This window comes from Phaenicophaeus curvirostris, chromosome 1 (genome assembly GCF_032191515.1).
Source record: "Phaenicophaeus curvirostris isolate KB17595 chromosome 1, BPBGC_Pcur_1.0, whole genome shotgun sequence".
In the NCBI taxonomy this organism is placed as follows: Eukaryota; Metazoa; Chordata; class Aves; order Cuculiformes; family Cuculidae; genus Phaenicophaeus; species Phaenicophaeus curvirostris.
In genome coordinates, this window is record NC_091392.1 from 72027417 (window position 1) to 72048955 (window position 21539).

Genomic DNA, 21539 nt, shown 5'->3' on the forward strand with positions numbered 1-21539 from the left:
AGCATTTCTATGGCACAATTTATCTTAATCTGTTGTTGACTTCTAAATTAAGTGAACTGCATCCTTCAATGCCTGTGTCTTTCAACAGACAAAGTCAGCTGAGAGTGGTGTTGTAAGTCATCTGTACACAGATCCCTGTTACCACAGAAGGAGGTTAGGTAGCAAGTTCACAGGTCCCCTCAGGTGGACGCTAAAGATGAACTCCAGTGTGTCTGACTGTTTATGCCTTTATTTTCAGATGTGTTTGCAAACTGTTGTCGTCTGCTTTTCCTAAATACTTTGGTTTCTTCTTACCTTGAGTTGGATTTAGCTAAAAATGATATTTTTGGGAAGTGATTTGCCTCAAATAAACACATCCCTTCCCAGGCACTTAAAAAGCTGTAAAAGAATGGAGAACAGCATTATCTTTTGGGTTGCTGAAGGCTGAACTCCACAAAGCATTATAAATATAACAAGCACTTACAATCAGCTTCAGGCTCCTTTTATCCTCCCCCCTCCCTTTTTTACTCCTTTCTCCCCACCCTTTTCTCTCCTTTTTTCTCCTTTTTCTTCCCTGCCCTGCCCTGCTCTTCCCTGTCCTGCCCTGCCCTTCTCTCCATTTGATCATTTTGTTAGGGTTTTATTCTGCATTTTACCAGATCAATACCATAACACACCTAGTTAAATTACACACAGCACTCAATAAGAGGTTGAAAAAAAGGAAGGGAGTTAGGACTGCAAAGCTCTCCCCTTGATGTTATCAAAACAAAATACCACTTCCCAATTTAACCTCCAAATTCAACTTTATCTGTCTGTCTGTGAAAAGACGTAGCATGTTGCTGTCAATTACTGCTTTGAAGAGAATAACACCTGGTCCTTCTGTAATGGCTTTTGACTCTAGATTCCACAGGAGGTCTGTAGCAATATCCCTGCTTCACCTCTGTGGTGCAAATAGAGGTAAGGTCATGGTCACCCAGCAATTCTTGAGTCAAGTAATGAACTCAGGAGTCCTGAACATTAGTCCAATAAACAATCCATAGCCTGCAAAATACCAAAACCACCGAGTATGTGAAATTTGCTATTGTTTGGCTTAGGGATCACACAGAAGATAATTTGAATGAGTTGTTTAGATGCACTCTTTTAATCAGTTTTAGCAAATTTCCTGCTAAAATCTTTGTCTCTCCAAGCAGCACTTCTTTCTTTGCAGAAAACAGATAGATATGAAATAGAAATTTCCTCAACTTCTCTGACACTCGATAGATGCCTCACAGCACAAACAATGAGGTTTGCTGTCTACGCAGAAATCTGCTGCATGGGCAGCCAGGGAATATTTCTAAGGAGTAAAATAGATACCTCAGAAAAATCAATAAGCTTTAGTGTAGGGAGTAGCCACGGCAAGGCAATATGTTTGCAAAAGCCCAGGCCCTGCAATTTCTGCCAGGGGGCTCAAGTGGGAGAAAATTGATTGTCATTCATACCTGAAGTCTTTAGCTGAGTTCCTGTTTTCTGAGAGGCATACTTCTCAGATGCAGATAGCTTGAGAAGCAATGATGCTGTGTAGAGTGCTGGGCAATCAGCAGCATATTATATGAATATTTATGGGGTTTGATGCCAGAAGGAATATTTTACAGGGAGAAATTTAACATCAATGCAAAAATGAGGCAGGCTGTAGCTCACTTCAGTTTGCCTGAACCCTTTCGTTTCAAATGGCAGTTTGAGCAAAACGAAGGATATGTTAGTAATACTGCTCAAATACATGAAATCAAAAATCTTAACTGCAAACAAAGAATTTCAGATTTATTTGTTCAAAACAGGCAATGGGGTTTGTTCTAGGGAGCTGAAATTTGCTTTTTCCCACTGCAATCCACTCTGAAAATTTTCATGCTGCCTCGAATTAAAATATTGAGTTCTTGTCTGATTTTTGGAAGAATGTAGTGTCTATGCCTCTGGGGGTCCTGAAGAAAAATTGCTTGGGTAGGCTTTACATTATTTTGCAGTAACTGGGGCTGATGTGATTACATTGACATAACAGAAGTCTAAGAAACATGATGCATCACAAGTATACTGTATATGCCTCTCGTTCTTGTGGGAGACTTTTATCTTCCTGATATCTGCTGGAAGTAAAATAGAGCAGAAAGGAAGCAGTCTAGGAGGCTCCTGGAGTGCGTGGAAGACAACTTCCTTGCACAGCTGGTGAATGAACCAACAAGGGAAGGTGCCCTCCTGGACCTGCTGTTTGTGAACAGAGAAGGCCTCGTGGGGGATGTGACAGTAGGTGGACGCCTAGGACAAAGCAATCATGAGATGATAGGGTTTTCTGTTCTAGGTGAAGTGATGAGGGTGGTTAGCAGGACAGTAGCATTAAATTCCCAGAGGGCAGAATTTGAACTCTTCAGAAGGCTGGTTGGCACAGTCTCATGGGAGACAGCACTTAAGGGCAAGGGAGCCCATGAGGGCTGGGAGGTCTTCAAAAAGGAAATCCTAGCAGCTCAGGAGAAAGCCATCCCCATGTTCCAGAAAAAAAGCCGGCAGGGGAAAAAAACACCTTGGTTGAACAGAGAGATCTTGAGTGATATCAAGAAGAAGAGAAATGCTTATGGGCTCTGGAAGAGGGGACAGGCCTCTTGGGTGGACTACAGGAGGGAAGTGAGATTGTGTAGAGAAAAAAATCAGAAGGGCTAAGGCTCAACTAGAAATCAGATTGGCAAAGTCTTTGAAAGATAACAAAAAATCCTTCTATAAATATATAAATAATAAAAGGAGGACTAGGGAGACCATACAGTCCCTATTGGATGCAGAAGGAACAACAGTGACAGGGGATGAGGAAAAGGCTGAGGTACTTAATGCCTTCTTTGCCTCAGTCTTTAGTTGTAAGGAGGGTCGTTCCGTCTGTGTACAAACCCAGGAGCTGGAGGAGCAAAATGAGGCTCCCATGATCCAAGAGGAGGTGGTCAGAACCTTGCTAGCCCAACTAGACACCCACAAGTCTATGGGGCCGGATGGGATTCACCCAAGGATATTGAAGGAGCTGGCGGATTAGGTTTAGGCTGGACATTAAGAAAAAGATTTTCACAGAAAGGGTCATTGGGCACTGGAACAGGCTGCCCAGGGAGGTGGTTGGGTCACCTTCCCTGGAGGTGTTTAAGGCACGGGTGGACGAGGTGCTAAGGGGTTTAGTGTTTGATAGGAATGGTTGGACTCGATGATCCTGTGGGTCTCTTCCAACCTGGTTATTCTATGATTCTATGACTTTGGACTAACTTCTCCCAACTTTTTTATATGTTTTTTTTTCCAATTTCCTACCTACCAAGTCTCTTGTTTTTTATCCACTCTAAATGCCTCTAAGCCTTTGAGTACATCTTCAGAGTCCACCCTGGAAACTAGCTCAGGATAAGCCAAACTTAAAAGTAAATTCACAGCCCAGCTGAGACAATGTTAGTGTATCTAAACCGTCAAGCCTGCAGGTGGAGCTCCATTACAGACACAGCAAGTGTCTGACTTCGTTTCGAGGCTCCATCAGGCCACCAACCTCAGGCTTCTAAATCTCCCAATAGGTTCTGGGTGGCAGAACTTCAGGGACTATTGCATCCCCAGATGGTGAATTTATAAGAAAAATTAATCTCCCCAATGAACTGGCTCATCGCCTCTACATATGAGACCTTACCTTCATTCACTTTCTTACTAGTTCATACTGCTACAGCCAAACCCTCGGTTACAAGAGCAAACACAAGCATTAGAGATATAATTCCCTTCAGCAGTAGTAAGATAATACTTATATGTACAGTACTGCAGGATGCCAGAGTAACTCTTTCTGCATATCTGATTCTGAAGCATTGACACTTGCACAACCAGTTATCTTTATACACTTTAAAAGGTGCCATTGGTCAAAATCATGGAATCATAGAATCACCAGGCTGGAAGAGACGCACTGGATCATCGAGTTCAACCATTCCTATCAAACACTAAACCATGCCCCTCAGCACCTCGTCCACCCGTGCCTTAAACACCTCCAGGGAAGGTGAATCAAACACCTCCCTGGGCAGCCTGTTCCAGTGCCCAATGACCCTTTCTGTGAAAATCTTTTTCCTAATGTCCAGCCTAAATCTCCCCTGGCAGAGCTTGAGGCCATTCGCTCTTCTCCTGTCCCCCATCACTTGGGAGAAGAGGCCAGCACCCTCCTCTCTACAACCTCCTTTCAGGTAGCTGTAGAGAGTCTGAGGTCTCCCCTCAGACTCCTCTTCTCCAGGCTAAACAACCCCAGCTCTCTCAGCTGCTTCTCGTAAGACTTGTTCTCCAGCCCCTTCACCAGCTTTCTTGCTCTTCTCTGGACTCGCTCCAGAGCCTCAACGTCCTTCTTGTGGTGAGGAGCCCAGAACAGAACACAGTATTCGAGGAGCAGTCTCACCAGTGCCGAGTACAGAGGGAGAAGAGCCTCCCTGGACCTGCTGGTCACACTGTTTCTGATACAAGCCAAGATGCCATTGGCCTTTTTGGCCACCTGGGCACACTGCTGGCTCATATTCAGTTGGCTGTCAACCAACACCCCCAGGTCCCTGTCCTCCAGGCAGCTTTCTAGACAGACTTCTCCTAGTCTGTAGCACTGCATAGGGTTGTTGTGCCCCAAGTGCAGGACCCGGCATTTGGCCTTGTTAAACCTCATCCCATTGGCCTGAGCCCAGCAGTCCAGCCTGTTGAGATACTCTTGGAGAGCCTCCCTTCCCTCCATCAGGTCCACGCTTCCACCCAGCTTAGTGTCATCTGCAAACTTGCTAAGGGTGCACTCAATGCCTTCATCCAGGTCATTGATAAAGACATTGAACAGGGCTGAACCCAGCACCGAGCCCTGGGGAACCCCACTTGTCACTGGCCTCCAGCTGGATTTCACACCATTTCCCACCACTCTCTGGGCCCGGCCATCCAACCAGTTTTCCACCCAGGAGAGTGTGCGCCTGTCCAGGCCAGAGGCTGACAGTTTCTCAAGCAGAATGCTGTGAGAAACTGTGCCAAAGGCTTTACTGAAGTCTAGGAAGACCACATCCACAGCCTTTCCCTCATCCAGCAGCCGAGTCACTTTGTCATAGAAGGCGATCAGGTTAGTTTGGCAAGACCTGCCTTTTGTTAACCCATGTTGACTGGGCCTGATCACCCGGTTCTTTTGCATGTGCTTCATGGTAGCACTCAAGATCACCTGTTCCATGACTTTCCCTGGCACTGAGGTCAGGCTGACAGGGCTGTAGTTCCCTGCAACCCTTCTTATAGGTGGGTATAACGTCAGCCAGCCTCCAGTCCAGTGGAACTGCCCCAGTCAGCCAGGACTGCTGGAAGATGACGGAAAGGGGTTTGGCCAGCACATCCGCTAGCTCCTTTAATACCCTTGGGTGGATCCAACCCGGCCCTGTAGACCATGATGATCAGTTATGGGCCTCTATAATATGGTTTTATATGTTTTAGTCCTAGGATGCATGTGGAATTCTTCACCATGAGGTTTCTGCCCTCTTTCTGGAGCCCTTGAGGTATAATATCCTCATAGCATAGCTAATGGCTTCATTAATACAATCTAGCCATGCACGCCTCTTTGTTACAGGATTATTTATTTTGTTAGGCCCTAAAACTGGTCTCCTTTCATGGCTGTATTCCTTTAGTGATGACTAATCAGCCACTCATAATGCCTATTTATAACCCTTAGGCTGCCAACTTCACCCTGTGCTTGCATTCTCAAAGCCTCTCCTACTCTCTTGTGAGAGTTCGCTCTATACATTGTTATTTTAGAATCATTGATAGTTCAGCCTATGTGGTAATGGTCACTTAGAATAATTTATATAATCTTTGGTAGGTGTTTGTTATTAATACCTGTGGCATAATCACTAGCACATTATCAAAATTACCTTACAATAATACATAATGTATAGTCACTCTTCTGAAGTGTCTAATAAAGCTAGAAAACTCTCATTAATCTGTCACCTGCTTTTCTTCAGCTGCTAGCTGGCTTTCATGTTGCACTGCTTCTTCTGTGTCCGTCCACCTGCTTACTTCTGAGAAGTAAGCTTGCAGAACTACTGGGTCAGGATTCCAGTTTCTGCACTTCTCTTCTCTTTCATGTCAGTTTTTTTGGATGACCTCTTTTTGTGTACATATTTTTGCACATTATCCCACTTCCTATTTTCCACATTACACCTTCCCATTCCCCTCATTTTCTTTCTCTTTTGCACAACTACCCTGATTACAAAAACGGTAATTTGATTTGGAAACTGTAGTGTCCTTGTTGCTGACTATGTGACTGGAGTATTTGTTTCTCAAAGCTGCCATCTTCAGTGTTCTCTCACATAGGATATATATTTATTTCCACACAAGGTAAAATAAAGGTTGCAATGAGCACTTGAAAGTGCAGCAGTGATCTATGGGCAAGCTGCCAATATTTTCTCCTCAGGAATCAATATTTTTTTAATTCCATTTAGTTCAATTTGTCTGAACAGGCAAATAAGTATTTCTCCTCTAGATCCATGGTCAACAAGATGAGAATATTATCTCCATGCAGTATTTGTACAGAAAAATTGTTACTGTAGGCTGACACTTTACATAATTCCAAAGGCTGTATGAATATTATACGCTGAAGATATTGTCCTGATTAATATAAAGCCCTTCACTAAAATATAAGTTTTCATTTTCTTCTGACAAACCTTAATGATAATTTCATCTGTTTTTGCAAACCCCTCAGAGCTTTGCTCCATATAGTCATAACCTTGGTCAGCAATTCATAGCCGGTATTATAGACTGATGGCATCCTGAAAGGGGTCCCCAAACTCACTGTCAGTGTAGGGTACCTGGTTTCAGTTAGTGTCCATAACACCGGTAGGAGCTGTGAACGTTGTATCACAAATGGAACGGAGTTGTGATGCCCGTTTCGCTGCTCTGGGGACACCAGAAGGCATTTCCCTCTGCAAAACTTGCTCCAAGGTGTGAGCCTGAGGAGAGAAGAGGCTCTTTTCCCGCCATCAGGGTACCTCCAGGATGCCATTGAGATGACTACTAAAACTACCAGTTTTACAGCTGCACAGGGGGGCTGTGTGGGGGATTGTTTGACTCAAAGGCAATGTCTCAGATATTAACATTAGTTTTTGCTTGAGCAATGAACAGATAGAAGTTTGGGGGAAAAGGACTTTATTTTCTCTTCATTTGTAAATAGCCCTTTTCACAATAACAGATTACAGAGTCAAAGCCTTTCCCTCAAAATTATTGCAGTGACATAAATTTCACCAAAAATGAAAAATCCAGACCTAGCTAAATTTTTGTCAGAAAAATTAATGTTCATATCTTCATAAAGTCTGTATTGGTGGTGTTCCATCTACTGTAGCTGGTTTGACAACTGCAACAGGAATTGGTCCGCTCTATAATTTTGACTTTATTCTTTTTCAAAATTGAGGAAAATCCCATTGTACTTTAGTTAATGAGACTGATTTGACTATGGGCATAGAAACAGTTAAATTGCTTGTATTATTCCTTTCATTCCTCCCTATAATGTCATCACCATCATCCTTTAGGAAATCTTGCATAATGCACAACTACCTGAAACAGCTGTATAAATACACATTTTAACTACCGTATGGGCTAATTCCTCCATGCTGTAATTCCTTTGCTTACAATGACTTAACTCCAGCAGTGATTTGGCATCGATAATAACAACACATCTGACATTTGTGCCCACAAGTGCTCCATCTACTCGCAGAGATGATGTTTCAATTAGAAATTTCTAGCAGGTCAACCAAACAGAATGACATGAAAACAGACAGAGTAAATTATCCATGTTGCTAGATCCAGCTGTTGGAGCTCTTGGTGGGGGACTTGGCTGCATATATTTTGGTAATGTTAATGGGAATCACACATTTGTGTTCCCTCGTATCATTGACATCATACTCCCCCGTGGCTAGAGGTGAGTAGATCTCTGAATTTTTATTTTCATGGCATTTCACAAGTCCTGTGAGCATGTTGCCTACCACAAGCATTTCTCTTGCCCATCTCTGCCTGCTCTCACCTTTCCCTATACGCTCCCTAAACCCTCTGCCAGTTTTACACCTTCTGCCATCTGTATATCACAGCTGCACATAGCACCTTCAAGTGTTAGGCACTGCACACAGAATAAAGACACTAACTTCAGAAAGTACCATGTAAGGAGATTAAATGCTTACATGAGAGGTAGAGATTGATGACAAAGCCAGATTTGCTGCTTTTTGATTTAATCAATCTATCTGATTGATCTATTTCTTCTTCATAAGAATGGTTTCCCCCAGGTCATTATCCTTTTGCAGAGGGTTCTGTTTCATGTCTGCTTTCATATATTCTTCCCTTTGGATACATCCTCTGCCAATCACACTTTTATTCAGTCTAATGTATTTTTTCTTTGTTTTCTATAACTTTTCCTAATGTCTCTATTATCATCATGATGTTTTCTTCATTTCTATGAGTCAAAATATCCTCTCCCAATTCCTGATCTTAGTTATGGCTCAGTCGTAAGGAAAAATAGGTAGGCGGATACACGTAATACCTTTAAAATCCTAGTCCGATGGGCTTAGGAAAATCTGATAACCTTCTCTTGTTGGAACTCAACACTGGCACATTTGGGGGAACTGGAGTTTGGGTGAATTTTCTTCTAGCTGGATAAACATTTGCTCTTTCAATAGGCTTTTCTTCTCTTTTGTCTGAATACAAAAGTGACGGTGATGGCAACTGGGAACAGCAAACTAAGACCAAGAAACAAGTTTGCAGTTGGGCATCAATAATTATGTTGTATTTTAAGGAGCAATAGGGCAGTTTCAAAGCCCTTGGTTAGTCAAATCAATAATGAAGTTAAAAGAAAATAAAAGACTGGGACATGAAATGCTTACAGTAAAAGCCACAAAAACCGGTCAACATATATTAGTCTTATCCTCTTTCATGAAGGTGAGTCTTGGCAAAGTGTCTGTCAAATAATTTTTTTAAACAATGCTGTTAATGCATTCTGATTGCTGCAGTGGTTGTTCTGTATTTGTCACATCGGCTTTGCCTTGAGTATGCTAGAGAAGGGAGTGGGAACGTTTTGATGGACAGAGAGTGAGGACTGAAATAGATGAAACTAAGCTGCTGAAAGAGCACCCAAGCCTTCCCTTCCTCATCCTCAGGCTAACTTTTTTTTATGGTCTAGATTGAATACTTTCATAAAGTGCATATAACCTTCATTAATGCACATCCTGGCATCTTTAGTCGGTAACTACCTGGGGAATTGAGATTTTTACACCTAAATTTATTATGGGGTTTGGGGTTTTTTTTGCATTTTCTTGTAATACAGTCCCTGCTAAAATGCCTGCCTCTTCAAAGATTGCATCTCTCTCCCTTTTCTCAGCAGAAACCCTTCTCCCAAACTTTATTAAACAGGCTTCTGAAGGTTGGGAGAGATTTGTTCTAGAGACATCTGAAAAAACAAAGTACAGATGCTAAATTCTTGAGCATAAAAGGTGACTAGAAAACAGACAAAAAATACACCTAGGAGGACTGAATAGTTTAAGGAATTAGACCATTTCCCACCAAATTCAGCATTTGCAAAGCACTATGGGTACCATTTGTGCTAAATACTGTGTGTACATGCCTGTCAAAGCTGGGGATGTTGTTAGGTAAAGTAATTGGACAGAACTGCTGGAGATGTTAATAGATCTGGGTAGATAATTGAAGACATTTTTTTCTGCTAGAAAATACAGCCTCATCAAAACCCAAGCAGTCTAAAGAAACATGTCTTTTCCAGTATAAGTACCCTCAGAATGTACAAGAGTGGCTGAACTATTTAACATGAATATTCGGACCCCGTTTTATGGAGCTGAAGAAGGGAGTTGTCTTCATTCAGCAGTCATGTGAATCTAATACCTGACTCAGCTGTGGTCAAGTGACTGATAGGAATTGACATTTTTTTGCAGAGAAAAAATTGCAATGGTTCTTTTATGGGGGGAGAAGGATATTGAAAAAATACCAGGGTAAAAATTATCGCTGTTTTTCACTAAAGCTATAAGTTGCTAGATTCTTTCATGAAAGAAAGGTTAGAGTCTTTTAAATATTTCTACTAGAAATAAGATTCCCCTCGGTTAAGGCTTGGTAATGAAACCATGCAATCCTTCATTCCTCTCCTCCATTTCAATACGTATTCTACAAGGAATACCTTCTACCTGCTGCTTGTGAACAGAGAAGGCCTCGTGGGGGATGTGGCAGTAGGTGGACGCCTAGGACAAAGTGATCATGAGATGATAGGGTTTTCAGTTCTAGGTGAAGTGAAGAGGTTGGTTAGCAGGACAGTAGCACTAAATTTCCAGAGGGCAGAATTTGAACTCTTCAGAAGGCTGGTTGGCAAAGTCTCATGGGAGACAGTACTTAAGGGCAAGGGAGCCCATGAGGGCTGGGAGGTCTTCAAAAAGCAAATCCTAGCAGCTCAGGAGAAAGCCATTCCTATGTTCCGGAAAGAAAGCCGGCAGAGGAGAAAACCAGCTTGGTTGAACAGAGAGATCTTGAGTGATATCAAGAAGAAGAGAAATGTTTATGGGCTCTGGAAGAGAGGGCAGGCCTCTTGGGTGGACTACAGGAGGGAAGTGAGATTGTGTAGAGAAAAAATCAGAAGGGCTAAGGCTCAACTAGAAATCAGATTGGCAAAGTCTTTGAAAGATAACAAAAAATCCTTCTATAAATATATAAATAATAAAAGGAGGACTAGGGAGACTATACAATCCCTATTGGACGCAGAAGGAACAACAGTGACAGGGGATGAGGAAAAGGCTGAGGTACTTAATGCCTTCTTTGCCTCAGTCTTTAATTGTAAAGAAAGTTGTTCCATCTGTGTACTAACCCAGGAGCTGGAGGAGCAAAATGAGGCTCCCATGATCCAAGAGGAGGTGGTCAGAGCCTTTCTAGCCCAACTAGACACCCACAAGTCTAGGGGGCCAGATGGGATTCACCCAAGGATATTGAAGGAGCTGGCGGATGTGCTGGCCAAACCCCTTTCCATCATCTTCCAACAGTCCTGGAAGACTGGGGAAGTTCCACTGGACTGGAGGCTGGCTGATGTTGTGCCCATCTACAAGAAGGGTCGCAGGGAACTACAGGCCTGTCAGCCTGACCTCAGTGCCAGGGAAAGTCATGGAACAGGTGATCTTGAGTGCTATCATGAAGCACATGCAAGAGAACCGGGTGATCAGGCCCAGTCAACACGGGTTCACAAAAGGCAGGTCTTGCCAAACTAACCTGATCGCCTTCTATGACCAAGTGACTCGGCTGCTGGATGAGGGAAAGGCTGTGGATGTGGTCTTCCTGGACTTCAATAAAGCCTTTGACACAGTTTCTCACAGCATTCTGCTTGAGAAACTGTCAGCCTCTGGCCTGGACAGGCGCACACTCCCCTGAGTGGAAAACTGGTTGGATGGCCGAGCCCAGAGAGTGGTGGGAAATGGTGTGAAATCCAGCTGGAGGCCAGTGACAAGTGGCATCCCCAGGGCTCAGTGCTGGGTCCAACCCTGTCCGATGTCTTTATCAATGACCTGGATGAAGTCATTGAATGCACCCTTAGCAAGTTTGCAGACGACACTAAACTGGGTGGAAGTGTTGATCTGCTGGAGGGTAGGGAGGCTCTGCAGAGGGATCTGAACAGGCTGGACTGCTGGGCAGAGTCCAATGGGATGAGGTTTAACAAGGCCAAATGCCGGGTCCTGCACTTGGGGCACAACAACCCTATGCAGTGCTACAGACTAGGAGAAGTCTGTCTAGAAAGCTCCCTGGAGGAGAGGGACCTGGGGGTGTTGGTTGACAGCCAACTGAATATGAGCCAGCAGTGTGCCCAGGTGGCCAAGAAGGCCAATGGCATCTTGGCTTGTGTCAGAAATGGTGTGACCAGCAGGTCCAGGGAGGTTATTCTCCCTCTGTACTCGGCACTGGTGAGACCGCTCCTCGAATACTGCGTTCAGTTCTGGGCCCCTCACCACAAGAAGGATGTTGAGGCTCTGGAGCGAGTCCAGAGAAGAGCAAGAAAGCTGGTGAAGGGGCTGGAGAACAAGTCTTACGAGGAGCAGCTGAGAGAGCTGGGGTTGTTTAGCCTGGAGAAGAAGAGTCTGAGGGGAGACCTTATTGCTCTCTACAGCTACCTGAAAGGAGGTTGTAGAGAGGAGGGTGCTGGCCTCTTCTCCCAAGTGACGGGGGGCAGGAGAAGAGCGAATGGCCTCAAGCTCCGCCAGGGGAGATTTAGGCTGGACATTAGGAAAAAATTCTTCACAGAAAGCGTCATTGGGCACTGGAACAGGCTGCCCAGAGAGGTGTTTGATTCACCTTCCCTGGAGGTGTTTAAGGCATGGGTGGATGAGGTGCTAAGGGGCACGGTTTAGTGTTTGATAGGAATGGTTGAACTCGATGATCCGGTGGGTCTCTTCCAACCTGTTTATTCTATGATTCTATGATTCCATATATTGGCAAAGGGATTAGGAGAATAGTATCCAGGGATTAAAAATGCTTCACCTAACCAGAAACAGAGGGTAGAAGAGAAGAGATATGGCTTAAATTGATGTGGGTATGAGAGTGAAAGGAAAGGTACTGGTGGATTTGAAAGGTGGATCCTACATGAGTGGTGGTGGGAGTCTCAGGTCTTAGAAAGTGACTGTAAGCATCTCTGCAAGGTAGGGGCTTGGCTAAACCATTCTTCTCTTCCTCTGCTGATTAGAAATCTGGAGGTTTTCTGGCTAGAAAGTGGACAGACTGATTGATCAGCATGCTTGTTGGTATCAAGAGAAACCCACAGGACTGTGTACAGCAAATTGCCCTGCACTCTGGTGGAGACCTTCACCTGCTCTGAACCTGATCGTATAGAAACAGGCTGGGGAACTTAGCTTCATGGTCTGGACACCTCTCCAAGACCTCCAGACAAGTTATAATTGTCTTGTATGTCTTTGTGTCTTGCCCCTCTCATTACCTCCTTCACATGAGAAAGACAACAAAGTCTTTTATCTTTCAGAAGTGTTAAATGAAGGGAGAGAACTATAGTCAGCAGAAGGAGAGATAAAGCCACTATTAATGGCCTGATTTTATGTCATCTAATAAAACACTGGCTGTGATGTGCGTACACAGCAGCAGGAAGTGTCAGTCAGCAAAGATCAGCTTTATTTTTTTATATCTTTACTACTAGTACTGATATCTCAGTAGCAAATAATGAGCAAGGGAGTGGTGGAAGTAGTGCTAGAAGCGGGAGACAGAGGAAAAGTGTATGTCGAGGGGAAATTATTGTAAAACAAGAGAGAAGTGCCAGTTTCTCCCTGTTAGGTACCAGGCTCCTTGCTAATATACCTGTGAAGACCTGGGTATAATTAACAAAGACTGTAATTACATGGATTTATGCACTAGACCTGGGCTTAGCCTGTCATGGCTGTGACCTGCACCAACACAAAGCAGGCATGATGCAGAAGTCGTTCACAGCAGAGCTCAGGTCCCTTTGCATAGACCCATCCTCCAGTTTCCCAGAGAACAGACAAGGCTTAAGGGAAGAGGACCTGCGATTCTCCACTAGCATATGCCAGACAGCTTGTAGCAAGTCAGCTTGCTGCTCCTCATGTTGCTCCATGTGCTGTTCCACTCCTAAGATTGAGACTGAAATCCAAAGCTCAAGTCTTCCAATGCACTATAACAGAGCTACCAGCATCAGATATTTGTAATGAATATTTTTATTGTCAGACAGATAAGATAGCACCTTGAGACAAGAGCAAAATACTCAATTTGCTCGACTTCAGAAGGTAACAGAACATTTTACCATCATTCTATGAATTTTAGACTGAATAGATTTTTATTTGTATTATTATTTACTTTAACCAGGATCTTCGCATTCTAGAGCTCAAAACTGAGAGATTAGGAACTGTACTGAGAGATTAGAAACTGTGTTCAAGCACTACTGTTTGCCACACCTTTATTTATAAGTTTATAACAGAAGAAATATCTATTACACTGAGTTTGTTGCTGGTCAGGAGAAATATGCCTTAGTGGTAGAACTGACTTCTGTTCATTGAGTGAATAAAGAAATACTAATAAATTAATTCTGTGGTTATTTAGAAATTAATTCAGATACGTTAAAACATTATCTGCTCATTAAAACTAACCAGTAGCACAATGCCCAGCACAAAAAGTACACCTCTAGACTTAAATCTCAAAAAATAATAAGCATTAATTCTGCATTAAGGTGCATGATATTGGCTGGCTGCAATGTTTTTCTGCTGCACTTCTCTTTCACCTTTCATCAAAAGAGCAGCAGAAGGAATTGAAAAATAGTTTGAAGATTTTAATACATCCTCATTAGATGAGACTGATGTAGTCACTGCTTATTGTTCTGCCTGACAATGAGGGCAGACCTCTGATGCTAAATCTTTCACTGTCAGCAGGATAAAAGTTTTTTTTTCAAGCTTAAAGAAAAGAAATAGACCGAATAACTGTGTAAGATATATATGCACAAACCAGAAATATTAATTTGAAGATCTATCTGATTTTAAGAATAAGGGAAAATCCAGATTACATTTACATATATTCATTTAATATATTCATATATTCATTTTCACATTCTAAAGCCATATCTCCCACGTGTTTGACTTTTGCATATGTATTTAAAGAAGTTATGCACATAACTATTTCATTGTCTATTCAGCAATCGAGAATTGTTTTAAAGTGACATTCTTGAAGCTGATAACATTTAATATTTTTATTTCTATCCTCCAGAAAAAATCTTTTCCTGTTAGTCAGACCTACTGATGAAAAATCCAGATTCTGCCACCCAGGCGTAAACATACTACTCCCACTAAACTCAATGTTATTTTCTGTCTTCTGAATATGAAACACAGTAATGAACCTAGAGATACATTCTTTGAAAAAGGAAGAAACATTTTAATTGTCTGTGAATTTGAGGCAAAATCCTAGATAAACCTGAAGCCTTGAAGAAATAAGAGTCTGTATTTTGATATTTGTATTTGCTATCTGTATGTTATTTTAAGGATCATTTTAGAAACTTGACTCCAATCCCATGTGCAGAAATAAACCACACTTTCTTTCTCTTCCATTAACTTTTCTTTTTACCCGTCAGCCAGCTACATTTTCTTCTTTTCTGTACAATAATAACAGGATGGTACAAATATAAGAAATAATGATCTGAAAATGGAGGAAATGGAGGGCAATTTTGTGGAAAGCAGCTGGAATTCTAGATCTGTAATACTGGCACTAATTTGCTCAATTTTGCATTTAACCTGCTGCTTTCAGAAGCATTTGCTTTTCATCAGAGAAAAGTCAAATAGTTCATGAAGTTATTATTAAGCTGACAGTGTGAGTTAAAATTGAAAAACTTTGCAGATTAAAGTGCATCTGAAGAAGTTATTCACTCAGTTAATAAAGACAATGCTGTTGAAAATAGAGGTTATGAAGCTGACTAGCCCTGATACAGTGTTGCATGTAGTGAGTCAACAGTAGAAGAAGAAAAAAGAACTAATAGATCACCCCACATTATGCATTGATCACAGACTTTACTATCTGAGAACAGAAAGACAGACAATGTGAAATATTAAGCCTCAGGACTTGGTTGACATGTTGGGAGGTCTTAATGTGAATCCACAGGTTTAAAAATTGATGTGAATATTGGCCTAGCAGTCTTAAAAGTTCTCAGCCCCATTAGTGTGGGTTGGGTTCTAAGTTTTTAAAAGTCTAATAGTGTAAGACAAGGATAACTATTTCAGCTAAATTACATCATGATTTTTGCAACATGCTTACATATAATATACAATTCCTCAATGATATTTTAAAGGATACAAAGATCTTGGAGAACTTACCCAACATTTTTAGGACAAAAAATATTAATTCATGGAAGTGATGGGGAATAAACCTCCACTCTGCATCAACTGACTTGTGGGATTTTCTGGTACTCTCATAAATTGCAGAACAAAGTTAGTGAAGACAAAACCTGACCTAGGTGGACGTGCAGTTGGATTTCAGGTGGCTGTTCTTTTATTGCTTATCAGGTGGAATTTTCACATTTAAGATCTGACTCAGAAAGACAGGATCTTGCACTGACAGTTTTCCCATCAATATCTTAATTCCATTCATTTTACTGAAGCTTTACATTTACATTATCTCAGTCTCTATAGAACACTATATATATCCAGACAACATTCATCAGATGAAAATATCTGCTTCAAATTTATACAAATGATGGTTGTGCTTCCACAGTGGTCCTGTCATTCAATGCTGAAATACAGAACCACAGAGCAATCCAATTAGGAAGGGAAATCAAGAGAGAACCTTTTCCCACCCCTGCCTAGAGAAACTGACATGCCAAGTTAGATTAGTTTGCTCAAGGTCTTACCCACTCTAGTGTTGAATCATTTCAAGGGGGGAGAATTCATAGCCTCTTTGTGAAACCTATTCCAGTGTTTGACCAATCCCATGGTGAAAAGGTTTTCCTAGTATCTGACGGGAATCTCACTTGTCACAGTTTGTGTTTGTGGTCACACATCCTGTTGCTGTGCTCTTCTTGAGAAGGATTTGGCTCTGCCCTCTCTACAAGCACCCACTCAAGTAGCATTGACTCTCGACCTTTTCCAGGTTGAGCAGACCCAGCTTTCTCAACCTTTCCTTGTACACTCTGTGCTTCCTGCTGCACAGGGAGGCAGAGGTAGAAGGGGCAGTTCCTACAGGGGGGTTGTGGGGCTCAGCTCTGTGCTATCGGGAGGCTTCTGAAAGTGTGGATGGGACTGAAGAGTGTGTTTGGAACTTGGGGTGGTGGGTGCTACCAACTAAATCTCTCTTTGGCACAAGAAAAAAAACCCACCCCTCCATTACATCAACAGATAACAAGTCCTTGATAACCTGACCTGGAACCTTCATGTTCATCACAGGCTCTTCTCACTGCTCTGGAAGTGCCTCTTCTTAAGATGTTTCCCCTGATCTTTCTGCTGCAAATAGGAGCAATGCTGCAATGACATATCTGTACTGCTGGCACTGGTCCTGCAGCTGAATCACTCTCAGGTCAAAGTCCTAAATGGTACTGCCTAATTGATAGGGTGCAGGCAGACCTAGAGCACCTGGGTCAGGCTCCTTAGGTCAGGCAGAGGTAATGCCAAGGTTGGCACTGGTTGATCACTGCTTTACTTACTCCTGGGGTAAGAGAGATGCTTGCAGATTTGCCGTAGTGCGCTGGCTGGAGGGACAGGAAATCTGGCAGTGCATGTTCCTGGCCACCAGACTTCTGCTGTAACAGCTTGTCTGGCCCTTGGCTGTCATGAGGACATCCTCCAATGGGACATAGTGCATGGAGACATCAGCTGTCCTCTATGAGAGTCTCTGCAAGCTCTTTGTGCAGCTTGGAGATCTGGAGGCCTCCACTCCCTTGTGGCCAATGTTGGCTTTCCTCTAATGTTTGCATGAACCTAAAGTTTAGTTTACTTAAATGCAAACTGTATTGTCTCTTATCTCAGGGTCACCCCGTTCATATGGGTTGGACCCACCAGACAGCTGGTGTAGAGTACAACAGCCTGCATGCTGGGCACTGTTTCGCTGTGCATATGGGACACAAGTGCTCATTTCCCCCTTGATACAATTCCACAGGCTGTGGCCCATAAGCCTTCCTAGGGTAGTTGTGGTTAACTGGACTGCTGGTTTCCTTAGCTCCTGGATTTAAGGCAGTATGTGAACTGACAGAATAGCATTCACCATCAGACTTGTTTGCTCTGATTTTGAAGAGAGCAGTGATCTTCCACAGGGTATAGATCTCCAAAGGACACAAATCTCCAAAAGGCTTTTTAGCTGGAATTTACCTGACTCTCTACAGAATATTTTAGCCTACTGCCGTATGTGTGGTTCAAAATATCAGACAATTTCTATGCAGTTATGCTAACAAATCAAAACAAGGTGGAACTATCTCAAGTCAGTAGTGAAGTTACTAGCATCCCTTGAAGTACTTGTGCACTAGCAATAAAAGGGTGACTCACTAGTTTCTGTCATTTGATCCTACCCCAGTAAGCCTCCATGTCAGATATGACAATAAAGATAAGAAGAACATAAACCAGGCCTCCAAGGCCTCTCTTTTTATGCTGGGAACCTGAGAATGTCCCCAGGCAACGCCACTCTGAGAAACAAGCACTTGCCAGGGAGAGCGCTTACCTGGCTGAGCCCTCCTGCATGTATGCATCATCATCATCATTTTACCCAAATTAAAGTTAAAATTCTCATTTGATTTCTTTGTTGCCAGTCCCCATACCCCCCATGTCTTCAGTACACGTGTTCACACCTTGAAGGAACCATCATGTGCAGTTGCAAGGCAGGAGCTGGGGTGGTAGTGTTAACTCCATAGCTGCGGCATTTGCCTACCAAAGGGCACAGCTCTGCTGGCAGCAATGCAATTGTTATGATTAGCTGTATCAGCTGTGGATTTGACGCAAAATATCTCCAGACAATGATCTCTTGTGAAAGGGATAAAAGAAAGTCAAGGAACTTTAAAATCTGACATCATAAATGCAGCGTGACTCTGCACAATTTGTTGACTTCCTTCAGGGTATACCTAAATACAGGCATAGCTGCTACATATAGTGATGCCTATGATATCAGAGACTTCTGAAATCAGAGTTGTTAAATCATAGTATGTTTTAGTACTGAACAATCGACAACAAGAGGAGACTTCTCTGCAAGATTCCAAGCTCTGCAAGAAAATCTACCAGGTAGAGGACTGCTGTTGGAAGTCTACAGCGATGCAATGCCCATTTCAGTGAAGTAGTTTGGGTTAAGTCACATTACTTGATAGCTGGAACCAGCTCAGAGATGGACAGTTACCACAGCTCAGATGAGTGTTAATCTGTTGTGGACCACCCTACATCCACCCTGCAACAGAGGGGTTTTGAGAACCACACAGAAGCCCATGGTTAAGTTTATAAACTGTTGACATCTAGGCACTAAGGTGCCCTAACTTCCCAATCAGTCTGAACACTCATGCTGCATTTAACATTTTGCAGTATCAAAATAGAGATGTCGTGCTGCACTATGGGAAAGCAAAGGTTGGACAGAGTGATCCCTAAAGAAAAGACTGTGGGGTTTAGGTCACTGTGGAGCTACAGAAAAGAGCTGTGGAAGGGACTACACAGCTTACCCACAACAGTGGATTTCCTAGCTGAACTTCTGCTTTGGAGATGAGTCCTGCACACTTTGTAACAGTAGCTGTGTTTGATATTTTGCCCTGAAATAGTCTTGAAAGATGTCACTCCATCACTGTTGCAGAGCCTGTGTACAAATATTACACAAATGCACAGGGACAATCTTTATGGACTTAGCTTCTATTAATTTTAAGTGACTGGTGCATCTGATGGAAAAGTAGAACAACAAAACCTTATGACTGGCCATGTCAGTTTTACCTCTCTGTTCTTTAGTCAATACAACAAGACTGAAATATTTCACAGTTTAGGGCATTTCAAAAAATGAGAAAGATGCTGCCTGACAGTGTTTGCTAAAAACATTCAGAACACTGTGGAGGTACCTCCAAATTCTGACTTGTGTAACCAAAGTATGACTTCATCTGCGTATTTTTCCACAATGTCACTACTTCTATTAGAATGTGCTGCCTGAGATGTGTTTGGAGGGGAACAGTATTGTGGTTGGCCTCCACTGAGAAATCTTCAGTTGAAGATGTACGTGTAACTGTCTTTTGTCAAGCAGAGAAGAGAATGGTGAGCCTGAAGTGGAGCTGGCAGAGCAGAGGCAGGAACAGAACAGTCAGATGTTTTGAGTAATTTAAGGCAGCAGAAATAAGTCATTCACCCAGATAAGGATATAGATGAGAGAAAGTAAGTCAGATGTGGGGGCAGAAGGAGCTCATCTGAAGCAGGCTAGGAGTGCAGTGTCCAGCTACGAAGCTGTATTCTTCTCAAACCACAAAGAAATCCCAAATTCCATGTTTAACATTGCTCTTTTGCTAGCAAGTATGTGCGAAACTTACTGGTAGAATGTGCACTCCATCTGTACCGATAGCAGGGCCAGAAACCAGAACATGGACAACCTGATGCTGGGAGAAGTTCCTCAGAGACTGGCAGAGATCTTGACAACAGATACGGGATTCCTTCAGTATTAAATTGCCATGCCTGTGTTCATCCAGTTCAAAATGCATAAGTTGAAGTCCACATTTTGTGTTGCAGTATCAATAAAAGAGAAAATTATAGTTGTATGGATGATTTGGCATGGCATGCTTTGAACTCATGCTTTCTTTGTATGATGTAGCTAAAATAATGTACTTTTTATGGTAACATATTTTTATAACAACCTTTTCCTGCAAGGTGCTTAATAGCCTCTTTTCCCTTGAGTCACTGCAACTCAGGATATTGTAACCTTGCAGGAGCGGGCCCTATTTTTCAAGTACAGGCAGTGTTTGAGGAGGACCACTCTCAGTCTGATTCCCTTGGATTAACATTATGCATGCTGGAAAAAGGAACTAGTATAAAAGGCAATTGAGATGAGTTAAGAGGACCAGAATAATCTTTGCTACTGGATTTGCCTCTGTTTTACACCTTGGCCATTTCATTTGTGAATTATTAATAAAGGTCCAAGTGATTAGATTAGGCAAATGTGCTGACTCAAAACTTAATAGGAATGCAGGAAGAAATGAAAGGGGAAAAGACAGTAAATGTACAAACATTTAGCAATAAGATTATTTTTGCTAGGTCAAGGTAATAGAGTTTTATTAGCTTGCACTAAATGCAAATGGCTGGAATGATGACTGCAAAATAAACATTAGAAATCACAGAACTATAGAATCCCTAGGTTGGAAAAGACCTTTAAGACCATCAAGACCAACCATACCTGTCCACTACTAAATCATATACCTGAGTACTTCATCTACCCGTCTTTTAAATACCTCCAGGGATGATGACTCAGCCATTTTCCTGGGCAGCTTGTTCCAGTGCTTGACAGCCCTTTTTGTGAAGAAATTTTTCCTAATGTCCAATCTGAACCTCCTCTGGCACAGCTTGAGGCCATTTCCCCTCATCCTATCACTTATCACTTAGGAGAAGAGACCAACACCCACTCCACCATAACCCTCTTTCAGGTAGTTAGTTATAGGCAGTGATAAGGTCCCCCCTCAGCCTCCTCTTCTCAAGGTTAAGCAAGCCCAGTTGCCACAGCTGCTCCTCACGAGTTCTCCAGTCCCTTCATCAGCTTTGTTGTTCTTCTGTGGACACACTCCAGGACCTCAATGTCTTTCTTGTAATGAGAGGCCCAAAACTGCATACAGTGTTTGAGGTGCAGCCTCATTAGTGCTGAGTACAGGAGCACCATCCTGGTCCTGCTGGCCATGTTGTTTCTGATACAAGCCAAGGTGCCATTGGCTCTCTTGGCTACCTGGGCACACTGCTGGCTTATACTCAGCTGTCTGTCAACCATCACACCCAGGTCCTCCTCTGCCAGGCAGCTTTCCAGCCACTCTTCCCCAAGCCTGTAGCGCTGCATGGGGTTGTTGTGTCCCAAGCGGAGGACTCTGCACTTGGCCTTGTTAAGCCTCATCCTATTGA